At 40.0% G+C, this 20,051-nt stretch overlaps 1 protein-coding gene and 1 long non-coding RNA gene across 3 annotated transcripts in view; one reads left to right on the top strand and one right to left on the bottom strand.

Annotated features, from left to right (window-relative positions):
• The window catches only part of LOC110386645 (monocarboxylate transporter 4), a 107,102-nt gene extending 87,995 nt beyond the window's left edge, over positions 1 to 19,107 (bottom strand). Inside the window, exon 1 of one of the 2 annotated variants that reach the window (XM_038020501.2) lies at positions 18,851 to 19,107. The gene's annotated coding sequence lies outside the window, so the exon portion shown is untranslated. The remainder of the gene's footprint in view (positions 1 to 18,850) is intronic. The other variant, XM_038020508.2, reaches the window with a different exon arrangement.
• On the top strand, positions 5,664 to 6,418 carry LOC134200778 (uncharacterized). The gene is made up of 2 exons (XR_009975837.1): positions 5,664 to 6,091; positions 6,280 to 6,418. It is a non-coding gene; the product is annotated as an uncharacterized LOC134200778 (long non-coding RNA).
• Positions 19,108 to 20,051: the final 944 nt, after the last annotated feature.

Here is a 20,051-nt window from a genome sequence, read left to right as displayed (position 1 = left end):
AGATGTTGTAACTATACTGAGACCTTAGAACTCATACTCAAGGTGGGTGGCGGCATTTACGTTGTAGATGTCTATGGGCTCGGGTAAGCAACTTAACACCAGGTGGGCTGTGAGCTCGTCCAACCATCTAGGCAATAAAAAAAGGGTTTATTTCAGTGCTGTTAATTTACTTATGGAAATCAATGTGATCCCAACAAAGACGGTGGAAACGCAATGTCAGTCGTAAATGCTGATAGGTGTGTTGTCTTATCTCGTATTTCCAGTTCGCTAACACTGAATCCGCCCGCCGAATGGAATTCGTTAAACGATTTAGATCTTTCCGTAATTACACTGTTTATATTTACACATGGCTACACGTATGAGGATTTGCCATAGTTTTATGAAACAATATATCCTTACATCTAACAGTAATTTAATTAAAATGAATTACTCAGTTAATTAGAACTAAAAACTACTTCATTGCTTCCTATTTTAATGACACTCACTGTTAGATTTAGAAACTGACAACGATTTTAATTTTCAACATGGCACTTTCATAATAATATATAATATATATATATAATATAATAAAAGAAGGACGTGTGTCTCAAGAGTTATTGCAGATTTATTTTATGTCCGAACCCTGCGGCGAGTTGGATGGGTATCTTCTGCTGTATATCGTAGCCGTACATCATGGGTGCTAACATTGCTTTCTGGTACGCTATTTAAAGGCATACTGTTTTGTTAAAATACACGTGAAGTTTTTCGTAAATGCAAAAGGTATTAGAAATAAATAATAGTTTAAAAAAACTAAAAAAATACGCTTTTATAGAAAAACCAACTAAAAAATAGAAAATAAATTTTAATAAATTTGAATTAAAAATAGTGTAAGAAAAAATGATTTTATTGTAAAAAAAAAGCGTGGAGTAGTTTTTTTAAACTATTACTTATTTTTCATTTTTTAGTTCAATTTAAATTTTTTCAATATATTTTTTAAATATTGAATTGTCGTCGGTCCTTAATAAGTATGCCAAATTTCGAGTTAATCCGACGTTTTGAAAGGGGTCAAAATCATGTTCAAAGATTCCGTTACATACTGACATACAGACGTCTGAAGCTAATAAAAGCGTATTAAAAACTGTAGTATGTACTGTCACAGTGGGGAAGCCAATGTGGTTTTAAGCGCAATATAATGACATTTTATGTGCTGATTTCGTTGTGATGATTTTGTTGTGTAATATTGATTGTCTTATTATTATTTTATTTTTTGCCTTCGAAGGTATACTAGAATATCGAATGGTGACTGTCGAGTGGGCCAATCGCTGGTCACTTGTCGTCACTCATGGACATCAGAAGTCAAGACTTTGCCCACCGAAAAACTCGATTCCAGAAGAACATAGCACAGAGCTCAGGAAATGGATTTGTACTGGTTGTAGGACCTCTTGTGAGTCCGCGCGGGTAGGTACCACCACCCTGCCTATGTCTGCTGTGAAGCTGTAACGCGTTTCGGCTTGAAGGGTGGGGCAGATGTTGTAACTATACTGAGACCTTAGAACTCATACTCAAGGTGGGTGGCGGCATTTACGTTGTAGATGTCTATGGGCTCGGGTAAGCAACTTAACACCAGGTGGGCTGTGAGCTCGTCCAACCATCTAGGCAATAAAAAAAGGGTTTATTTCAGTGCTGTTAATTTACTTATGGAAATCAATGTGATCCCAACAAAGACGGTGGAAACGCAATGTCAGTCGTAAATGCTGATAGGTGTGTTGTCTTATCTCGTATTTCCAGTTCGCTAACACTGAATCCGCCCGCCGAATGGAATTCGTTAAACGATTTAGATCTTTCCGTAATTACACTGTTTATATTTACACATGGCTACACGTATGAGGATTTGCCATAGTTTTATGAAACAATATATCCTTACATCTAACAGTAATTTAATTAAAATGAATTACTCAGTTAATTAGAACTAAAAACTACTTCATTGCTTCCTATTTTAATGACACTCACTGTTAGATTTAGAAACTGACAACGATTTTAATTTTCAACGTGGCACTTTCACCCCATTAGCTTCTTATAGGCTTTGGGGCCAACATTATCTTGAGCACCATTGAAATGTTATTTATTATTTTATAGGTAAGCTTTCTGTTCTTATACTTATACAATACCTATACTATATTTTACTTTGAGTGCAATATGATACGTCGTTGAGTAGGTAACTGTTGTGTATGTTGCCGAACGTAGTGAGATAAACCATCTTCGGTGTTTTGGGAGCGCCAACTTAGCACAAAGCATGCGTTTTATCGTGTCCATTTTGTATGTAATGTGCTGAAATTGCAATTTTCAAATTATTTACTTTTTAGTCGTTATGATAAAAAAAATATTTCAAGGCTTATATCGCGTTTATCTAATTCTTTAATAATATATTTTATTGAAAATTTTAATGTTACTTGGACCACCTAAGTATGTGGACATAATGATATTTCTAATAAAAAAAACTGGTAAAACTGATCTACAGTCATTAATTTTATTGATATTTTAATAAAAGCGAATTGATGAAGATATTAAATTCGTGCATTTGAAAGAAAATTGGAGAAATTATTGTACAATACTAATAACTTCAATTTTAATCTCAATTCATTTCAAACTTCAACTTCAATTGCTCATTTACGTAATTGAAAGTTTTAAGAATATTTAAATTTGTTGAATTAATAAAAATAAGCAAGTAATGTCAATACACAATAACATAACTGAGATATCAACAAATTTACTAGAATGCATCGCGATACCATCAAGATCATGTCAAAATGGAAAATAAAATTTCAATTGAAAGCGTATCTAGTAAGAGGATTACGGTTTTCGGGGAAATATGGACGTCCAGAGTCTACGTCACTGCTTCACTACTAGATCCGTTTCTTTATTGTCTATAAATTTAGTATACTGCGCTATTTATATGTCTTCGCTTCAACACGAATAGAGATGAACCTTCTCCTGGGGAAATACATCACAAACATTGTTGTTTACTCGCGAAAATGTCAATGTTAATTTTGTTTACTGTTGTCGTATGATAATATAATTTTATTACTTTTTGTTTGAGCTCGTTCAGATATATCAGGTTTGTAATTATTATTACCATCGAAGGGGGAAAAGCGGAATTATAGCGGTTAAAGCTTAGTAGTTTAAATTTATTATTCTTTAAAGTGTTAAAAAACTGTTATGTATGTACATATTTTATGGCCAAATGGAGTGTTTATATGTATAGTGTATATAATATGTGAGATAGATCGGAATGATATTATAGTTTGTTGAGGATTAGACCACGGAATTTCAGGTGTGACGTAACAGTGTGGAGTATAACATACTTGTATTGTTTTCAGATCTTGAGTTGTGTATTTTAATGAATTAAGTACCTAAGTCAAAGAGAACAAAATCGTGTTGTATAAAATGCCTTGTAAATAAAAGGCCTAAATCTCACGAGGGAAGATTTTATCTCTTCGCAGTTAAATTAGAAGGTGAGCCTCGGTGTTAAAGAATTAGAGGATTTGGTCAGAAAATTGTTCAAGCTATTGCTAATACGGACGGCTTAGAAGAAAGTAGTAGTAGGAAATTGGGAAAGTCGCCGTAACCGTATTTTCACATTAATAGCCGAAAAGACTAATATCGCTTTGATCCTCTAGCCTGGTATATTTTTGAAAATGGATAGCGTTTAATTTATTGGATTTTGAGATGTTCAGTAATAAAATACATCAATAAATTACAACATGATCCACGAGATAGCATAAACATAAATATATATAATTGTTGGTTTATGTTTTGGAATTACGGTGGGCCCCAAGGACTTGCCACTTAACGAACACGGGTAGACGAATTCGATGGCTCGACCGACAGAGGAGGGGTTTGCTAACAATTACCCGGGAACCCCCATAGAAACCCTAATTGTTCAAGGTTAGCTGCCTCGCGGGTGGCAGCGGGTTGTTGCTATGGGCTCAGTGTTACCCGGAATTATTCGATGGTAACTTGTCTATTGGTTGCTGCTAGCAGTAGTAAATACTAGTAGCGTTCAACAGGACCGAGAGTGGATTAGAAGGCTCTGTCGGAACGTGTCCACGGAAGTTTAAATATATTTAATAATTTTTAATATAGCCGACAGCTCACGCGATAAGTGGTAGTTCTTAGATATTGGTAATGTAACAATAGCAAAGCCAAGATACTGCCTTTACAGATTTGTCTGACCCATGGGCGAACACGGTCTCAATATGCTGTGAGTGCTGCCTGTTCTTGTTCGAAATTTATATATCGGCAAGTTTATCTTGAAAATGTCATTAGCGCGATTCAAGTTTTTGTCTTATCTATTCTATTATATGATATTTTCCAGTACTGACGCGAAATAGGTTCTATTGTCACACCTATTGACAGTGCGGTTCCCTCGGGACTGGGCCCCTGCGGCGTGAACGAATATAACGAATCTATTATTCGCCTTTTCAGATGTATCGTCCCAAGTCACATAAAAACATTGTTGCTTTTACGATATACGTACTTATTATAAACGTTATCTTTGTAATGTTGAGGAAACTTTAGTGTTTGGTCTTTACGTTTTATATGGTGTTAAAAATACATTTTACGGTCTGTCAATCCTGCAGGGTAACAAAGATTGTAAATTGAGAGTTTTCTCATATTATTATCTTCAGAATTTATTAGGTTTGATACGAAGTTAAATATAATATTCGCAGTGGACGATTAATAAATTCACTCAAATCAATTTAAATTCTTATCTATAGTTATATTATTAAGAGGAAAGATTTGTTTGTTTGTTTGTATTGAATAGGCTCCGAAACTACTGAACCGATTTGAAAAATTCTTTCACTGCTTGGAAGCTACACTATCCCCGAGTGACATTGGCTATATTCTTCTTTTTTTTTAATTAGGGATCCATACTAAAACTCCAATAATGTAACCCAAAATAATAAATAAAATAATGTACTATGACTTTGTAGAACACATTTTTATTTACAAAAAGTGTCATTATTATTTACAAAATAATTTTTATTTTGAAATTTTTGTTAAGATCCGAGCGAAGCCGGAGCGGGCCGCTAGTTTATTATATTTACATACAAAATTTTTATTAAAGTCTGTACTTTAAGATTTAATTTGATATTTCACTACAGTTGGATTCATTCTGAATTAAAGCAACCCACTATTGTGGTAAGAAATTGCCTACTGAAATATTACGTTAGAAAATTATACAAGTAGCTCCCGTTTCTTTTTTGTCAAATTTCCACACCTTCTTAATGTAATGACTGGGAGTGACGCAGCCATATCTGTTATTTATTATATCCTCTTTCGTGTGTGAGACGGAACTGGAAGGTGACTTGAGCCTGTGATTTGTTTTTTCTCTGCAAGTTGACTTTTTCGTGTGGTGTTCAGTTTTTTTTCACTACACACCTTATTTATAGCTACCACGGTGTAGTCCACTTGTTTAAAAGTATATTATGACATAGATACATTGTTCTGTTATAATTGCACCGTTATAATAGCCTTAGAATAAAATATACTAAAATAGTTAATTTATAATTGGGGAAGGTGCTTTTTGTTTGTGATTTCCTTTACTTAGCTAAATCAAACAAAAATTAAATGACATTAAAATTTTAAGTAACCAAATGTCATGCAAGTAATTTAATATTTATGTACTTCTACTCCTATATTTCATTACGAAATTATTTAATGTAAATAGTTTTTAAAGTAGGTTGCGTGCTAGTTATGTTTCTGTCATTAACGGACACAATCTGGAGACTGTAGATTCGTCTTTCTTCAATAAAAAAAATGTCTATTTATTCAAAATTATATTTGTATATGTATTCAAACATTAAACACATATGTAAATGTAACAATAATAATTAAAAAAAAACCAGTAAGAAATGTGGTTTAAACTTTTTTTTTAACTCAGTAGCAACGCTTAATTACAGTCGGTTTATCCAAATATTACGTATGAACAATAGAAGTACAGGGAGGAATAACTAAATTTTAAAGGCGATCCCGTTATCCAAAACACCTCACACACAGTTTAAGCATTCGAAAGGCGTTGCCAACCCTCAGGGAAAATTTGTTAATTCATGTACGTAATGTAGACACGGTCCCTTGTGATTGCTGAGCGGGTAACACCGGCCAGCATTGCCGACCTAGCAGATTTATTAGCATTCTTTCGGGAGCTCAGCTTTAAATTCCAACGTAATAGATAGTATCTAATTTTATTTCAAACGACAACGACATTTAAATAGGATCAAAGACTTTTCTTTGTTTTAGCTGAATTTTCAAGAGGGAAGCTTTGCCGGAAAGGAATTCCTTCGGAAGTATATTTGTCTTTATGACTAGACGTCAAAGGAAATTAAGATATACCAATCTCAAAAATACTTTATTTTAAATATACAAAATTTTAAAATAATTATTTTGAAGTTTTCTTTAATTTATCTTTCTTTAATTAAGTTTTCTAATATAATAAAAAATAATGTTAATATATAATCCATTTTCACATGTAAAAATATCTGCTCATTTTAATAACAAATCCACAGAACCTTAATTAGGAAAAATAACAAATGATAAAAACATACAAAACGATGTTTCCCCCAAAAAATTCAGTAAAAATAATATTGTGTTATGAAATTGCTTTGATTTTTATTTAGTTATTAGGGTTTGTATGGAGTTTGTATGGACGTTACCTGTTTAAATAAAGGCCTGCGTTTCTTCACAAAAGAATTCCCCTTCCTTAATCTCCCTATGTACATACATTTTAGTTAGGTAGTTAAGTTCGAACAGTGGCTAGAACCTTCTAGAGCAGTTTTTGCGGTACGACCACCACTTATCCGCTTAAGTATCGATCGATTCTCGGAAACCGAAGGCTTGTGTCCGTACTTAAGAATTTTCTAAAAGGAATCAATAGGCCTTCGATTTCACATCTAAACTCAACCTAATGCAGTCGTCACATTTGAATATATCCTATCGATTATATGTTATTTCCAACACTAAATGATTATTATCGAAAATTTTGATTTTTGTGTCTTTTCAAGAGCATGTCATTTTTTTATAACGATATATAATTAAATAGTTATCTTCAAAATACACACCGCGTCGATTGCTTCATTCTTGTCATTCGTAGGGCACGACAACTAACCGAGAAGAGCTTAATGGGAAATAAATCAAACTCGGTCATATGGGTGCAAACTAGAATTACCTGTATTATGGAAACTTGAGACTTCATACATTTTATATGTACGTACATTTTTTTTTTATTTCTTAGATGTGTGGACGAGCTCACAGCCCACCTGGTGTTAAGTGGTTACTGGAGCCCATAGACATTTACAACGTAAATGCGCCACACACCTTGAGATATAGTTCTAAGGCCTCATTATAGTTACAACGGCTGCCCCACCCTTCAAACCGAAACGCATTACTGCTTCACGGCAAAAATAGGCGGGGCGGTGGTACCTACCCGTGCGGACTCACAAGAGGTCCTACCACCAGTGTACATAACATACACATACAGTACATACCAGTACATAACATAAATATGTCAGAATGTATACCCATGTAAATGTTAAAGTGCAAAACAAAGAACTAACAAATGTTTGCAAAGAGTGGGATCCGAAACGATGCCCGAAGTCAGGAGTGCTAAATATTAAATATTACGTTACTGCTAAATCAGTCCAAAAGTTTATTTAAAGCAATACTGATATAGTACGCACGTTTTAGACAAGTTTTATGAACTGAATGATTGAGTATACATGAGAGTACAGTTTATAAGAGTTTAGTTTCATTTATTTATTGACGGAAAAGTGAGATCAATTTTGATTTATCTAGATCTTTTTCTCTTAGCCTTTTCCGATTTAGGCTCACTAATCTTTCTGCTTACCCTTATCTCACTTAAGAATTGTTAGTCTGAAAATTTCGAAGCGGTGTAGTAATGATTGGGATGGGGTAAACTTATATAGCTTATGTACATTGTAAACTTATGTATTACTTACTAGCGAATAAAAGATGAGACGCTGACACTACTAGTAGGTACTGGTACTAGTACGCGAATATCTTTAACTATTTAAAGGTGAGAGAATAAAATCTTTATTAGAATAAGCACTAGCCTGCATTGGTACGAAGTATTTTAAAATGAATTACAGAGAGATAAAGATTAATTGCGCTTGATCAACCAACAAATAACACAGAAAATAATATCGACTTTAAAGTTTAAATGTAAACTATTAAATACTCAAAAAATTCAAATCGTTTTAAGATAGAAGCACGCTCCTGTGAACGAAGTATTACTGAGCAACACAAAGTCTGGCTGCGGGCTTCGTATGCTAGACAGTAATTTCAGTTAAAAGTTTCCAGTTACGTTAATAAGTTCAAAAGCGCATTAAACTCAACTTCATTCTCGCTCACGACTCGGTCGTGCGCGGACGTGCTTTCCGATCCGTGGCCCGCTTGCGAGCTGCGTCTCTGAACTCACAGTTGTGCTCGACAGTGTAGTGACCGTGAATACATCGTGCTTACAATTCGGTAGTGCGGACGTTCCGATCCGTTGGTCGCTTGCGATTTGCGTCTCGGAGTCCATTTTTGTGCGCTAAAGTGTTGTAACCGCGAACCCACCCTTTACCAACTGCCTTTTTCAAGGCAAAACCAATCGCTACGATCAGGCTTCCTGTGGCACTATCACAGGCTAGCGATTTCCTAACCCTTCCCAAAACAACAGTCTTTTTCAAGACTAGACCCCCGCTCGCGATTCCGCCTGCTGTAGCACTATACAGCCCGAGCGGGTTCCTTTCCTTTTCCCCGCCGATTGCCGTTTTCACGGCATAGGCATCCCCCCCCCTGCTCCTTGCTGTCCTGCAGCACAGGGGGGTTACAAATCCTATCCGGGGCCTCGCCTTTCGGCGAGTTCAACAAAAGTCCCGGGGCCGCCCCCCCCCGGGCAAGAAGACCGAAGCATGGAAGAACTCAGTGAAAGTGTTGTCAGTGACAGTGATTTTGTCGGGTTCCTCCGGGAAAGGTACCCGACAATTAGGGCCGAGTATGTTAGGTATAGGGCCTCTCGTGGCAATCCCTCTCCTCCCGCGTCCGTCGCCGCGTTTCTCAACCGTGCCTCGGAGGCACGCCGCGCGCCCCCCGCCGCCGCGTCAAGTTCGAGCGCACGTTCCCACGATGCGGCTCACATAGCGCCTAACGCTACCCCCACCCCCGCGCCCGCGTCGCTTACGTCATCGCGCGCTTCGTCCGTCGCGACCTCGATCGTTTCGAGTTCAGGCTCCGATACCGAATCGGAGATGGATTTCGAATCCGCGTCAAGCCCTCAGCCTGGAACTTCGGATGGGTTCTAAACCGTAACGCGCGGTAAAAAGCGTACTCGCGCCGTGGAGTCCCGGAGCTCCACGACGAAGCAGACAAAATCCGCGACCGCCTCCCGTCCGCAGGTAGTCGTGACACCGGAGTCGACTCCGCTCGCCGCGTAACCCCGCCGCCGCGTCCCAAGCCCGCGCCCGCTCCTAAAGCAGCTGCCCCGCCCCCGCTGATTCTCCAGGAAAAAACTGCGTGGAACCGCGTTTCCCAGGCCCTTCAGGCAAACAAAATTAATTATACCCATGCGCGTAACGTCGCGCATGGGATTCAGATCAAGGTCGCAACGCCGGGCGACCATAGGGCCCTCTCAGCATACCTCCGAAAGGAGAACATAGGTTTTCACACCTATGCTCTTCAGGAGGACCGCGCGCTCCGCGTAGTATTACGCGGAGTCCCCAAAGAACTCGACATCGACTACATAAAGGAGGATCTGACCGCTCAGGCCCTCCCGATAGTTAGTGTGCACCGGATGCACAGCGGGCGGGGCAAACAGCCCTATAATATGATACTCGTGGCGTTAGAACCCACCCCGGAGGCCAAAAAGAAGATCGCATGTCTCACGACAATTTGCGGCCTATCCGGGATCTCGATCGAAGCCCCCCATAAGCGTAGCACTCCCGGGCAGTGCTACAGGTGCCAACTCTATGGCCACTCGGCGCGTAATTGCCACGCGCGCCACCGCTGAGTGAAGTGCCTCGGCGATCACGCTACGTTAGATTGCGTTAGAGATAGGGAAACCGCGACCGAACCTCCAAGTTGTGTCCTATGCCTTAAGCAAGGGCACCCCGCGAACTACCGTGGATGTCCTAGGGCTCCGCGAAAACGTCCAACCCACCCAGCTCCGCGAACCGTCGGCCCAAAGACTTCGGCACCTTCAGTGCCGAAACCCGCCTTCGTGCCGGCTGCAATTCCCACGGTCTCGGCGTGGAAAAAACCGCTGCCGTATACGAAGGCGGGAACGGAAACCGCACCCCCGCCCCCGCTCGTGACACTCCCCGCGCCCCAGCCCCTGCTCGCACCTCGCCCCGCGCCCGCGTTCCGTCCCCCGCAACCCTCTGCCGTCAACGACTTCGCGCTCGTGCGCGACTTCGTCACCGCGGTCAACTTCGACCGTCTGCGATCGTTCGCAGACGCGATACGTAGGTCGGTAACCCCCGAACAGCGGCTCGTGGCCGCCTTCGATCACATGGACGTCTACGAATCCGTATCCCGCACGTTATAAAAATCTTTACCGGTAACCACTGGCGCAAAAAGGTAGAGAAAAACCGTATTCCCTTACGTTAGCATTCTATAATGCTAACGGACTCGCGCGGCAACGCGATCAAATTTTTGAATTCCTCCGCGATAATCTTGTAGATATTCTTTTAGTGCAGGAAACTTGTCTGAAGCCCTCGCGTCGTGACCCGAAAGTCGCGAATTACGTCATGGTTAGGAATGACAGACTCACCGCCTCCAAAGGCGGGACTGCCATTTACTATAGGCGGGCCCTGCACGTTGTCCCTCTCGATACTCCCTCGCTCTCACATATCGAGGCGTCAGTGTGCCGTATCTCGCTGACGGGACACCAGCCGATCGTCATCGCATCCGTTTATCTCCCCCCGGACAAGCCCCTTCTGAGCAGTGACATCGAGTCACTGTTCGGCATGGGAGACTCTGTCATCCTGGCAGGCGATTTAAATTGCCACCACACTAGGTGGAACTGCCATCGTACGAACGTTAACGGTAGGCGTCTCGACGCGTTTATAGACGACCTCACCTTTGAAGTAGTCGGTCCCCCAACTCCAACATGTTATCCGTATAACATCGCGCTCCGTCCGAGCACTATAGACCTGGAATTGCTTAGGAACGTAACTCTGCGCTTGCGTTCCATCGAAGCACTGTCAGAGCTCGACTCAGACCACCGACCTGTCGTTATGCAGCTCGGTCGCCCTCACAACCCAGTCACTGTTACGAGGACCATGGTGGATTGGAATAAGCTGGGCACGTGCCTAGCCGAAGCCGCTCCGCCAATCCTCCCTTACGGCCCGGATTCGAATCTATCCCCCGAGGACACCGTCGAATCCATAAACATCATTACCGATCACATCTCTTCCGCGATCATTAGATCTTCAAAAGAAGTCGATGTGGAGGACAGCTTCCACCGCATCAGACTGTCCCCCGATCTTAGGAATCTCTTAAGAGTTAGGAACGCGGCAATCCGGGCCTACGATCGTCTTCCCACGCATTCAAACCGGATTCGGATGCGTCGTCTACAACGCGAAGTCCACTCCCGCTTAAGCGACGCGCGTAACGATAATTGGCATAGTTATTTAGAACAACTCGCGCCCTCCCACCAAGCATACTGGCGACTAGCTAGGACTCTCAAATCCGAAACTACCGCTACTATGCCTCCCCTCGTACGCCCTTCAGGCCAACCACCAGCATTCGATGACGATGACAAGGCAGAGTTGCTGGCCGATGCACTGCAAGAGCAGTGCACCACCAGTACTCAACACGCGGACCCCGAACACACCGAGTTCGTCGACAGGGAGGTCGAGCGCAGAACTTCCCTGCCGCCCTCGGACGCGTTACCCCCCATTACCACTGACGAAGTTAGAGACGCGATCCACAACCTCCAACCTAGGAAGGCACCCGGCTCCGACGGCATCCGCAACCGGGCGCTAAAACTCTTGCCAGTCCAACTGATAGCAATGTTGGCTACAATTTTAAATGCCGCTATGACGCACTGCATCTTTCCCGCGGTGTGGAAAGAAGCGGACGTTATCGGTATACATAAGCCGGGCAAACCGACAAACGAAACTTCTAGTTACCGTCCGATTAGTCTCCTCCCGACGATAGGAAAAATTTACGAACGGCTCCTTAGGAAACGCCTCTGGGATTTTGTTACCGCGAACAAAATTCTCATAGACGAACAGTTCGGATTCCGCTCTAAACACTCGTGCGTACAACAAGTGCACCGCCTCACGGAGCACATTCTGATAGGACTAAATAGGCGTAAACAAATCCCGACCGGCGCCCTCTTCTTCGACATCGCGAAGGCGTTCGACAAAGTCGGGCACAACGGTTTAATTTACAAACTATACAACATGGGAGTGCCAGACAGACTCGTGCTCATCATACGAGACTTCTTGTCGAACCGTTCGTTTCGATATCGAGTAGAGGGAACTCGTTCTCGTCCCCGTCAACTGACTGCCGGAGTCCCGCAAGGCTCCGCGCTCTCCCCGTTATTATTTAGTTTGTATATCAATGATATACCCCGGTCTCCGGAGACCCATCTAGCGCTCTTCGCCGATGACACGGCTATCTACTACTCGTGTAGGAATATGTCGCTGCTTCATCGGCGACTCCAGATCGCAGTAGCCACCATGGGACAGTGGTTCCGGAAGTGGCGAATTGACATCAACCCCACGAAAAGCGCAGCGGTGCTCTTCAAAAGGGGTCGCCCTCCGAACATCACTTCGAGCATCCCACTCCGTAGTAGGCGCGCAAACACCTCCGCCGTTAGTCCCATCACTCTCTTTGGCCAGCCCATACCGTGGGTCTCGAAGGTCAAATATCTAGGCGTCACCCTCGACAGAGGGATGACATTCCGTCCCCATATAAAAACGGTACGCGACCGCGCCGCGTTTATTCTAGGACGACTCTATCCAATGCTTTGTAGTCAAAGCAAACTGTCCCTTCGCAATAAGGTAACTCTCTACAAAACTTGCATACACCCCGTCATGACGTATGCAAGCGTAGTGTTCGCTCACGCAGCCCGCACCCACTTGAAATCCCTTCAGGTTATTCAATCACGATTCTGCAGGATAGCCGTCGGAGCGCCATGGTTCCTTAGGAATGTGGATCTCCACGATGACCTGGAGCTCGACTCTCTTAGTAAGTATCTACAGTCGGCATCGCTGCGCCATTTTGAGAAGGCGGCACGACATGAGAACCCTCTCATCGTAGCCGCTGGAAATTACATACCCGACCCAGTAGACCGAATGGTAAACCGTCGACGTCGCCCAAAGCACATCATTACGGATCCTCCTGATCCATTAACGGTGCTATTAGGCACCACAAGCACCGGTCACCGTCCTCGTCGAACCCGTCGCTTGCGACGAAGGGCTCGGCGAGCGAACTAACCCATAGACACAGCCCACTGAGTTTCTCGCCGGATCTTCTCAGTGGGTCGCGTTTCCGATCCGGTGGTAGATTCTGCGAAGCACTGCTCTTGCTAGGGTCAGTGTTAGCAACTCTCCGGTTGAGCCCCGCGAGCTCACCTACTAACGTTAGGGCGAAGCTGAAATAGCCTCTCAAGGCTATCAGCATAGGTAGGAAAAAAAAAAAAAAACCTCAACTTATTTATTTATTTATTTATTTATGTACACACAGAAAACAAGACACAGTACAGAGTAATAGGAAAATTATGTACAAAGGCACTGCTTATTTCTTTGAGAAATCTCTTCCAGCAGACCTACGAGAGGATAATGAGAATAATAATAAAAAGTGATAAGTGTGTGTAGAACAAATAACACTTAACTAAAATAACAAATACAAAATGAGAATTATAGCACATACACATAGCAAATATTATAAGTAACACAGTAACACTCGTATATGCGAAGAGTATAGAACCATGATCATTCGGTTGATGAGAGATAAAATTGTTGACCTTGTATTTAAAAACAGAAACAGACTTGCAAATTCGGATGTCAGCCGGCAACGAATTCCACAGTCTGACCGCGTGCACAGTAAAGGAGTGAGAATAGAAATTGGTTTTGTGGGAAGGGAATAACAAAACAGAACGTTGGTTGGACCTGCAGGGAGCATCAGGAGAACGAATGAAAGAGAATCGCTCACGTAAATATAAGGGAGAAGTGGGCTTATGTAGGATATTGAATAGGAGACATAATATTCGAGTATTCCTACGAAGGCGTATAGGGAGCCATTTAAGTTCTTTGCGAAAATGAGAAACATGATCGAATTTTCTGAGATTGTATATAAAACGGATACATAGATTTTGCATCCTCTCAAGCTTGTTTGAGAGCTCCTCAGTGGCATCCAAGTAGCAGGCATCGGCGTAATCAATTATGGGTAGAATGAGAGCTTGGACGAGAGATATTTTTGTATGCTGAGGTAAGAAGCCCTGCAGGCATCTCAACGAGTGCAAGGCAAAGTGCACCTTCCTACTAATCTCAGCAACGTGAGAACTCCACGAAAGATGTCGATCTTATTCATGTGTAGAAACAATACTTAGCATTTTTATGAGTAAAATTGAATTTTCGTAGACTATGTTAAAATATGTTACAAGTGGTAGGACCTCTTGTGAGTCCGCACGGGTAGGTACCACCGCCCTGCTTATTTCTGCCGTGAAGCAGTAACGCGTTTCGGTTTGAAGGGTGGGGCAGCCGTTGTAACTATACTGAGACTTTAGAACTTATATCTCAAGGTGGGTGGCGTATTTACGTTGTAGATGTATATGGGCTCCAGTTACCACTTAACACCAGGTGGGCTGTGAGCTCGTCCACCAATATAAGCAATAAATAAATAAATAAATAAATCTAAGCAACAAGTTCACATGAGCTCGTCTGGCTTTAGATTGAATTAACATTTCCAATCATAAAAGTAGTCATAATCGTGAATAAGTTTCTTTTGATTCATCATAAAGTATATAGAGTACGGCATATGTAAAGATTTCATAAAATGTAAATATATTTCCTAGAATTTTCGATATAAAATTTTATTTGCTGTCTCACCATAATGGCGAATTTCGGCAGGATATTTTGACTAAATAAATAAAACACTTTTTGTCTTGTTTGCTTAGATGGTTAAACGAGCTCATGGCTTATCTGTTGTTATGTGGTTTACCCGAGCCCTTCAACAAAGTAAATATCGCCACCCATGTTAAGACAAGAGTTCACTTCTATAGTACAACGGCATCCTTACTCCACCACAGTAAAATATTGCCCATGGGTAGCTCCGAGCTTCAAACCGGACTGCATACCTGCTTTGCAGCAGAAATAAAAGGGGGGGGGGGTGGTACATACCCGCGCTAACAACAAATCTGCTGATAAGGTTACCGGATCCTTTAGATATCTTAAGACAAGAGGTCAGTCTTAATTGCATTAGGACTGTCCCACTCAAGAAATTGAAACATAAAAACAAGAAAACGTATCTACAAAGTGTAATATACCATTAATAATACTGAAAACATTTTAACACGAAATAAAGCTTGGTTGTTTTTCATCTACGCTAAACACGATTTCCTCTATAATATTTTCCAATTGACTTCTTTTCCGAGGAGAAATTTATTAAATATTTATTGTCAAACTTACCCAGAGGCATCCTATAAAATTTGATTAGCCTGTAGTCAATGTAACGTAGAATTTCAGGTTTGAAAGCGGATATTTGGTAATATAATCAGCGGTTTGATTAATCCAGTGTCTAAAGGTGAGACTCTTTGTGATTCATGTTCTCATTTGATATCAATTTACGGGTATGTCAATCACAATTACAAAGGCCCGGTCTTAGGAGATTTGGTAATATAATCTTATTATATTAAAATAAGTCCTTAAAATAAGTCCTTTAATCTTCCAAATGAGATTTTTCAATGTTTGTTAAAGACATCATAGACTATTTTATTCCGACCCTTAAATCTAATAATTATATACATTTCACAGACACTTCTTTAACTATGAACTATGGTAAGTTTTTGAAGATAAAAGCCTATAATACAATTATAATAAATACTCTACGGCCTTAAAACAATAAATATTTTAGTAAAAATTCATATTGATCTGTTTCTGTGGGAAAAACAGATATATAAATGCTGGCTTTCTGTTAAGAACCAGCAATGATTTTAAGCTGATTTTCATTGAATGAAAGAATATTAAAATTAAACTAATTCAAATCCAAGGCAACAGCACTGTTTTATTGTTTCTAGTTTTTTTAATGAAGATGTTTCGTTCTTTGGGCAATGATTTCAAATGAAATGGTGTTCATTGGAAATTATTTTATGGCACATACTACTTATAAGCCGGCATACCTCCGACCTCTCTATTTAAGCCCTGAAGCAGTCATGCGTTCCAGTTTAAAGGGTTTATTGATCATCTGTATTTGTACAAGGAGAGATAGATATCCGATTATAAATTAATAATCGCTTTGTTGAACTTAATTTTGAAGTAAAAGTTTTATTTAGTAATGACTGATGATAGACCATTGTATGCACACTTTCTACTTTTCTATGACATAGTGGAGCCATTTATTTGTTTCATCATTTTTATTTTATCGTTTTTTTTACGTTATTATTTATACGTTTATTTCTCTATCTCGCTTGTCAAGGCATTCGTGTTGTGATTTCCAACGCCATCTCCTAATCACTATACACACTATTGGTTGTTACTAATGGTAGGGCGTCATGTGAGTCTGCACGGGTAGGTACCACTACCACCGCCCTCCTTATTTCTGCCGCGAAGCAGTAATGCGTTTCGGTTTAAAGGGCGAGGCAGCCGTTGTACTGTAAAAACAGAGATTTAAAAATTCATGTTTCAAGACAGTGGCAGTGACGTGGTTGATGTCTATGGGCTCCGGTGACCACTTAACTCCAGATGGGCCGCGAGTTCGCCTACCGACTGTATTAATAAAAATATTAAGTAATTTGAAACATAATTAATTACGATTGAATTCTCATTGCCTAAAATATATCCGAAAGTATGCTACATTTGAAATGAAATACTAATATAATTAAAACAACTTCAACGCTGTAATCTCGGGTTTGTTATATTCATTTTAATATTTCGTACGTTTTGAGTACTTCACTGTTTTAACAGTCACGTTAGTTAGCACAACATTCAGATGACGTCGAATAACAACACTTCAGTCGTCTGTGAAAACGAAATGTCGAAAATAATAAACGCAACTAACAATTTTTTTTATTTTTTTTATTTGTAACTTCTTATACTAGAAAGTATAAAGGCGGACTTAATGCCATAGGCATTCTCTAACAGTCTACCTTAGGGGAGTGCAGAGATGAAGCTTGGTAGGTGTAGTGTGAAGGTGATATTACTTGAACATATGTGTATATATAACATACATAATACATAGTACATACATAGTACTTAAATAAATACATAGATATATACATATAAAAACATATATAAACAAATATTATCAATTAGATGACTCTGCTAACTCTCTGAGAAACAGTTCTCGAACCTTCGTCTTATGTGTACTAGAGGTCCCGCAGTAGTCGAAATTCGACTATAATTAATTGGAATTGTAAGTATTATGATTGTATTTTCAACGCAAAGACTACACTATAGAAAAATATTAATAAAGACAAACAATATTTAATCTATTCTCAACTTGACCACAGACGTCAAGAACAAAAGTTCGACAATAAATAAATAGTATGCATGCGTGTGTGTGTGTGTGTGTCAAATAAATGGTAGTGTGTGTAATGTTTTCTTTATTGATTTAATGTATCTTTTATGCATTATTTAAAAAATATATTAGCATTTTAGTGCACTTTGTCTCTAAATTCTCTATAAATGTGGAAAATTTCATACTCCTCCGTCCGCGCAATTTTCGTAAAAAGGGATACAAAGTTTTTGCTTCACGTATTAATATATAGATTATCTATGAACGCGACTTTACACCGTAAAGGTGTTTCAAATTATATCTCCGACTCACTACTATCTAAGAAAATTACAACAACGGTAAAAAGTCAATAGACCATCCTTTAATTAGCACGTAATAAACTATACTTACAAATTCCTTGCTTAGTTTAAAAGAAAATTTCAGGATCCAATCGTAGACTTGATATTAGGAGCGTAGCTTTATAAGAATTAATGTGAAAACGCCCCGAAAATTTCCCTAGCGAGGTGCGATCTTACCGTTTACGAAACACGTTCACACCTTAAAAAAAGCCACTTTTATCGAATAATTCTTAGGTAAGCCTCAGTGAATAGCAACACCGTCAACTGAAAGTGGAAATAAGGACATTAAGGCGAACGGTTGGGGTTAAAAGATCTTTTAAATTTCATTCAGCGGCAATGCGGAGGCATCGCGTGCGTTGAGTGTTGACAGAGTGGTTCATTATCTTTTGTGGAATTGTTCCAAGACCTTTCATTGTGAGTTATGCAAATTTAATTACGTGACTATGTTTAATTTTCTCTTGTTTCAACCCCTACGAATGTGCGGTTTAAGAAAATGGGTCGGGTTGTGAAATTAGATACTTTCTAAATAACAGTATCGTGTTTTTATAGCATTTGAAGTCAAAGTCTAAATAACCATGAAACGACTTAAAAAACAAATTGAGATAACAAAATTCTATTATTACAACATGTATTTTACAGAGTTAAGATTTGTTGTCGAAATCAAGACAATTTCAACTAAGAAAGCTCGACAAAATAACTGTAATGTTGTTTATTCAAAAATTAAAATGACGTAGATATTATTGTAATTATCTTTTAAGAAATAATAAAAGGATTCCTTAAAAATTACTTACGATTATCGATTATCGGGTTGGAGACGATTGTACTTTTGGAACACGATAATTCAAGTTTTTTTTTCCTCAAATGTGAGCGTCGCACACTCACAACGGCACTAAGTATTCACGTAAACAGAAGGAGCGAGCGCGCGGCGCAAACGAAGCGGGAAAATGATCAGAGAACGCGCGTCGACGTGCGGAAAAGTTGTGTTAGCGTCATGTCTTCATAGTGCGGCCAGTACGGATGCTCGCGGCGCGGAGTCTGGCGCGGCACTAGCCCGGGCATCTCAGCCTGCCCGCCCCGACGCGCCGACAGCCTGCCCAACGCAGCCTCCGACACATCCTTCGGCGCGTGACACGTGTACTAATCGACTTTAAGACTCCGTGAACATTCGCGTTATTTACCTTTAGCATTTGATCGCTTCTAAATTCGAATTCCAAATTTTCTCAACGTCCAGTAACTGTAAACAAATTTTCCAAAAGAGGTTTATAAATTTCGTTGATAGAGTCCACGGTATTTTGTTGGAAGCCTTTTAAAAATAATGCCTATATTTTTGAAATAAAATAAAAAAATATTTTGATATAAGTAAAGGTCGCGTTAACTGGCTGGAAAACATCGAAGCTTTTTTATATGGAATTTTGAATAAATATCTGTTTAGCCATTTATTAATCTCCGTATAATAAGATTTTATTTGCATTTCAGTCTGTTCTTTGGTGGAGGGAAAAAGGCAAAGTTTACAATATTTAATAAAACAAAAGTAATAAAATTAATAACACTAACGTATACGAACCAACAACAAGTACAATTCCAAAGAAGTCGTCACCGTGTACAACGGACTTAATGACACTTCGAGAGTCAAGGAACCTTTGTGGAGTATAACTTTTTTAATTATGTTGCATAATATCGGCTTTCATTAGGCTTACCCGATTCGGATCGGAAGCCTTGAGAAATTTATTTCGGGCGCTTGTTTACTTGACCGAAAACTCAACGGTCTCATTATCGATTGTCGATTCAACTGTAATCCTAATGAAGGTATTCATTTCCTACAATCAGGGAACCGTGACTATCACGTAATGAAGGTTACAGCGAAATGACACAAAGGCATTTATGAACAACCCGAAAGGATAATAAAAATGTAAATTGCCAATCATATTGTCGGCGTCGACATTGCGGATTCGATTCGCGAAAATTACATGAATAAAAACAAATTTATCTCTC

The sequence above is a fragment of the Bombyx mori genome, chromosome 3, assembly GCF_030269925.1.
Source record: "Bombyx mori chromosome 3, ASM3026992v2".
Lineage (NCBI taxonomy): Eukaryota > Metazoa > Arthropoda > Insecta > Lepidoptera > Bombycidae > Bombyx > Bombyx mori.
Note: the sequence above shows the minus strand (reverse complement) of the source record. Positions and strands in the feature narration are given on the sequence as shown.